Source organism: Castor canadensis, chromosome 10 (genome assembly GCF_047511655.1).
Source record: "Castor canadensis chromosome 10, mCasCan1.hap1v2, whole genome shotgun sequence".
Taxonomy (NCBI): domain Eukaryota; kingdom Metazoa; phylum Chordata; class Mammalia; order Rodentia; family Castoridae; genus Castor; species Castor canadensis.
The window spans coordinates 96,624,825-96,631,229 of record NC_133395.1 but is presented as its reverse complement, the minus strand read 5'-3'; the positions used below and the strand labels follow the sequence as shown (position 1 = coordinate 96,631,229).

At 43.5% G+C, this 6,405-nt stretch overlaps 1 non-coding gene across 1 annotated transcript; it reads right to left on the bottom strand.

The window, feature by feature from the left end:
• Positions 1–5,368: 5,368 nt before the first annotated feature.
• Trnan-guu (transfer RNA asparagine (anticodon GUU)) lies at positions 5,369–5,442 on the bottom strand. The gene has a single exon. It is a non-coding gene; the product is annotated as a tRNA-Asn (tRNA).
• Between the last annotated feature and the right edge of the window lie 963 nt (positions 5,443–6,405).

Below are 6,405 nucleotides of genomic sequence, written 5' to 3'. Positions count from 1 at the left end.
CCATCTCAAGGTCTAGAAGCAGTACAGCCCACATCCCAAATCACAAAATGGCAAAAAGCGTCAGGTAGGGCTCGGTTTTGCTTGGCAGCACAGGCCAAGCTTGTGATGTTGTGGTGGAGCTGCTGGACTGCGACTCATCAGCACTCACCTCCACTCCGGGTCCATTCATGACAGAGGATTCATGCAGTCAGACACATCAGTTCTTACCCCTTCTCAATTAAAAAAGCAAGCAAACAAACAAAAAACAACAAAACCACTAACCAAAGAACAGACACCTGAACAATGAAGGACAAGGAAGAAAAACAGGTCACACTAAGGGGAGGGCATGAAAAGGAGGGGCAGAGTAAGAAAGGGAAGTAAAGAAGGTGAATATGGGTGATGTCCTTTCTATACAAGAATGAATATAGAATTTTAAAACCTGTTGAACTCACCCAAAGAAGAAAACTAAGGTAGAAAGTAGAAAAATGAAGGTGATGAACCAATTCAGGATACAACACTTAAATGCATGGAAATGTCTTGATGACACTCTATAGATATCTTAAACAAACAAAACGTCTCTATTTTTTTCCCAAAAACAGGAGACAGGAAGGTAAACACAGGTCCTGTCTGGGTGTTGATACCAGTGAGAGGGAGGAGAATCTAAGAAGTAAGAGGGTGAATATGAGGGGAAATATTAAGTATTAAGTAAGAAATATTAAGAAATATTAAGTAAGAGGGGAAATATTACAAACTCATGTATGAAGATTGAAAAGTGACACCTGTTGAAACCTGTTGAAGAACTTGTCATGGTTGCAGTGGCACATCCTCATGCTGTGTCACCCAAGTTTCATGCTTACTGGAAATTATTCATGTATCAATACTCAGATCAAGTTAGTGAAAACTGCCATCATCCTAGCATGTTCTATATGCTAAGCCCACCTTCTCTCTGCTTGGACGTCACCATTCTGACAAGCATGGTATCATGAACTGACTGTGCCATGAACTGACAATTAAGAGGAGTTATTTCTCTTTTCTTTCTTTTTTTTATTTTAACCATATTGGGACATGAACTCAGGGCCTTCACCTTGAGCCACCCCACCAGCTCTGTTTTTGTGAAGGGCTTTTCAAGATAGGGTCTCAAGAAACTATTTGCCCCCTCTGGCTTCTATAAAGAAGAGAAAAATGGGCATACAGAAGAAAGAATGGTTAATACTCCCCTGAATGTGAAGAAAGGCAAACCCAGTAATGTTGTCAATAGGAAAACTAACAGTCCCTCCCAGAGATACATTTATAATCAAAATGCTGAAAGACAAAGTGAGAATGGTCAGGAAGGAATCAACGATTAAATTTCCAAAACTCACCAATAAGGTTAACAGACAGTTTATCATCAGAAACTGTTAAGGCTACCAGTCTTTGGAATAACATATTTAATACACTTAAAGAAAAATAAGACCACGTTCAAGTTTACTGCAAAGACACAGCAGAGATCTACCCACCAAAGTCACCCAGAGCAGAAGACCGCACTCCCACAAGCCAGTCACACACTTCTGGGCTTCCAGAGGCAGCAGGTACAGGAATTCCCTAGATGGCAGGGTCTGCTTCCCTTTTAGGACCCACCAGGCACACAGTGGCCAGCTTGCTCCTGTAATCCTAGGTACTCAGGAAAGAGAGACCAGAAGAGACCCTGTCTTGGGAAAAAAATCATCACACACACACACACACACACACACACACACACACACACACACACAAGTAGTGGTGGTGTGGCTCAAGGTCTAGTCTCTGAGTTCAAACTCCAGTACTGAAAATAGAAAAGAAGAAAAAAACCCAAATGCAAAAATAAAAGGGCTGTTGGATTGGCTCAAGGGGAACAGTATTTAGAATACACAAGGGGCATTTTTGTTGGAATAGGACATGCATGACATTAAAATTTTTCAGGTCATTCCATGTAACATATTCAAATTCTTTTAAGTGTTAGAGCATTCAACATTCATCCTCATTATCAATCTGTTTTTTTTTCCTTCTATCTACCACTGACATCATACATTTAATCTACAGCTATGCCTTTTTCCCTCCCCAAGAACTTGATTCAGCAATAAAGGAAGCACAAAGATTTAAAAAAATATATCCCATCAATAGCAACCTTGGATGCCACTGGGGATCCTGAAAACTGAATTTGGGGAGAGGAATATTTGAAGATGCACCCCCAAATCAGGAACCCTCTATGTGACTGGACTCTGACTTGGAGTGGGGATCAGGTCAAGGCCAGCGCAAGACAAGTTCTAAAAGCCACTAAAACAGGGCAACCACCTCCTAGACATCACCTATCCAGACAATTCTTGAAAGCTCTTGAGAATTTCCCCCTAACTTTCACTCTGCAAGGCACAAGGACCAGGCAAGAGCAAGGGGACAGCAGCACTTCACTCTAAAAGGTTTCACTTCCCTGGTGGCTCCAGAGTTCAGACTGACCCAAGACTTCACTAGACAGGCACCAAAGCAACCAGGAGGAGTTAGGGGGCAGCCTGTGCTGGCAGGATATAAGCTTTGGAGCAGAACTGGTGGGCCTGGCCTGGACCTTCAGGTAAGGCCAAATAAATGCCCATCTGAAACTTCTATCTCAGTTTGACAGAAGAGGCAAAGTATGTGTGTGTCCTTTTTCTTTTTTCTTTCTTTTTTTTCCTGTAGTACTGCAGTTTGAACTCAGTGGCAAGCACTCTACCACTTGAACCACTCCACCAGCACAAGAAGGGTGTCCTTGAGAGGACAGAGCCTTCCCTTCTTTTCCCAGGAGCAGTTCCAAAGTCACTAGCTCTGAGGAGAACCACGCCAGTGAAAATACTGAATTGTAGCTAAGACCAGGGAGCTGTATGATCTTTCTTTGGTCACTTTAGAACCAAAAAGACTGCAGACAATGAGATTAATACCTGGCTCTGCCTGGAGAACCCTGGCTGATGACAGCCACTGGCTGGCTAGTCACATATCCCTCCCACCTGACCTAGTCTGGCCCATGCTTTGGGTTCCTTTCTAGTCTGGCTGCAGCACCCTGTGCCAGAGCCAAGTCTGCTTTCTCTGACCTTGGGTTCTGGGTTAGGAAGGTAGCCACTGGCCAGATGCCAGAGTCCTCCTACCTGTTTCTCCATCTGCACACTGGCTTGTGGGACTCAGCTGACATGACCCACTTTGGGGCTCGTCTTCATCCCTGACTATCTCAAATATTAGAACATGACACTATTATTCTGTGACTAGAATGCGACTGCATTTGGAGCTGCTTCCGCGGTGGCTGAGCCCAGGGAAGTGCCCACCACCATAAGACTCAAAAAACGTCACTCCGGAAAGGCCCTGGCTCTGGTTCCGCCACCTGGGACCTGCTTTGCTTGGGGCCCCTGCCCCTGACAGCTCCAACACACAGCACATGTGTATGCTGTGCTGCTATGCTGGGGACCGTGCAGAGCAGGAGTTTTGGCGCCACATCCATGGGTTGCAGAACGCAACCCCAAGGCCCTTGTCCAGGTGTAGATGACCAGTTTCTGGGCTCCTGATAAATGATGTCGACCCCAGTCCACACAGGACTGTAGCACCTCCTTGCCTCCTCTGCCCCACAACACACACCCACTCAATTGGTCTGGTTGCACTTTCACAAGCTCCTTCTACTCAGTGCCTCCAGGTGTCCTGGCAAGTTGGTGTCTCAGTGTCCTATTGCTCTTGCTTACTCTGTTAAACCCAGTTGAAGCCCGAGAGTTTAATCTGTCCTTGGTTTTGGACAGTATTATAGCAAAGGTGCTGATCCGACATTTCTGTTTTTAAGGGTGTGATGAAAATAAACCACTGAACATGTGAGAAGCTATGAGAGCAGTGCTGATGGGAATTTAAGACTCTTTAGGCTTGTGTTAGAAAACAAGAGTCTCAGTCAAGCCCCCACCTCAAAAAAGCAAGAAATGGGTGAAGAAAAGAAACCAAATAGTTCACCAGATGCTATCCCAAAAAACATTCATCACAAAAAAGTGGTGGTGGAGTGGCTCAAGGAACAGGCCCTGAGTTTAAATCCCAGTACAGCAAAAGAACAAACAAAAACCAGATGGAGAAAATAATCAAGCTAAGAGCAGCAATCCATTGTCATGAAAGCAGAAAAACATTAGAGAAAACCAAAACAGCAAAAACTTCAAAGACTTGGAAAACAAAGAACAGAAGACACAAATTGCAGGAACAAGAAATGAGACAGAGTCTACAGTCCCGGCAGTCTTCCCAATATCAAGAGGATAATAAAGGAAAGTACAAATAGCAATATATACATAAATTCAACAATCCAGATGAACTGGACCAGTTGCTTCTAAGTAGAAAAAAAAATCACATTTCACCTTTTACAAAGCAGACCTTTTGATCTTACAACCGGAAGGGAACTTGGAGTCATTTTTTAAAAAATCCATGAAAATATCCTCCATCTACAGCTGGTTTTGCTGGAGAGATTCTGCAACAATTTAAGGAGGAATTTATACCAATTCTACAATGTCTTCCAGAAAATCTGGGAGATAACACTTTCCAGCTGTTTCCCTGAAGCTATGATTGCAGTGATTCCAAAACCAGGCAACAACAATAGAATAAATAATAAAACTACAGTCAAAAAAGCTTTCATGAATTTTGGTGAAAAAAATCATAAGCAAAGGTTAGCAAATAGATTTCAGCAACCTATGAAAGGAAATGTAAACTATGAACAACTGGGTGTTATCTCAGGATACAAGGGTGTTTTCAAAATTTGAAAAGAGTCTCCAGAGAGATAATGACATGAATTAATCTATTGATAAAGAAAAAGCATTGACACAATTCAGTGCCCATTCATGATAAAATTGCTCAGAAAACTGGAAGAGAAAGACATTTCCACCACTTCATAAAGAAAGGCTACAAAAGAAAACTGTAAAGGTAAACGAAAAATCACCACAGAAACAAAAACAAAATGTCTTCCACTAAGCTTGATAACAAAACAAGGAAGTGCACTCTGAGCATTGCAATTTCCCAGGAGCATTCTAAGTGGATGGATAAGCCGAAGAAAAGGAAATAAATGGCCTACATTGACAAGATTAAATGGGTGTACTTTTTGTTCAGGGTAATGCACATAAAGCAAATAGGAAAGGACTCCAAATGTTGGAAAAAAGAAAGCAGAAAGATCGCAGCTTGGAGACCAAAGAAGACCAGGTGGTGCATTCCCTGGATTTTCTTTTCCCCCATCTATTTCAGGGTTAGTGCTTGTGGAATCTGCAATCCAGGAATGTCAAGAGATGCTGAATTAAAGGGGTCCAATGCGATACTGCTCTCCATAGTCAAAAGACCAAGAAAAAGGAAAGTTGAATGAGCTAGATGTTTTCAGGGTGTGGGCAGGTTTGAAAGTTACACCATGTGTCTCTGGATGGGTTTGAACCACCAACCTTTTGGGTAACAACCAAAAGCACTAACCAACTGTGCCACAGATGCTCAAGGACTGTTTCTGCTCAGGATGCACAGGGAAGATCAGTCACTTCGTGCCACTCCCTCAGCCTTCCGGCCCCTCAGGGCGCCTGCTGAACTTCCTAGCCTTGGATTACCTGGGGATGTGGGCGGTGCCCAGTGCACTTGGCACGTTGGAAACCCATGCAGTGGGGCCCAAGGGCGCCCTATGGCTTTGAACTGAGCTGCCCTTCACCTGCTTCAGAAGCCTGCCTTCACCTCACTCTTCCTGTTCTCTACTTGCTGTCGCCCAGGGAACAGGCCCAGTGTCCCTCACCAACCTGGCACGGCAAAGCGTCCACTGATATCTGGGATTCTTGTACCATCACAAGGGCTTCCCCATCACAGGGCTCATCCCTGAACTGGACTAATGGGATAGAAGAAGAATTCTTGGAGTGAAATCTTGCTCAAGGCAGTGAATGCGATCCTCAGAAAGGCAAAATACAAAAAAATCAGTAGGAACAGCAAGCAAACCAAAAACAGAGGAAAAGCAGAAATAGAATTTGGCTGGTTCATGTGAGATGGTTCTCTTCAAAGCCACTGCTTTGAAGTCTAGGGATATATTGATGAAACTTTTGTTTTTCATGACGTAAAGTTTTAGGCCTTGACCAGTGAGTGGTTTGATTCCTTTTCCAAATACATCCTAAAACAAGGGTACCAGTAAGGTACTGGTGGTTCAGTAGAAGAATTCTTGACTCCCACGTGGGAGACCCAGTTTCAATTCCTGGCAAGTGCAGGCTTGTTTTTCCCCCACCACTGCTTTTGAGTTATCAGGCAAATCAGGTCGTTTCCACTTTTTGACTTCTATGAAAGGCCACCTGAGAGAAAATAAATGCAATATACATACTGATACCAAGTTTGTTTCCTGAGGACTACTCTTCAGTAGTGTCTGGAAGAGTACAGTTGGTGAATCTGTCTCCTCTCTGCTCTTTTGCATATTAGGCTAGAAAA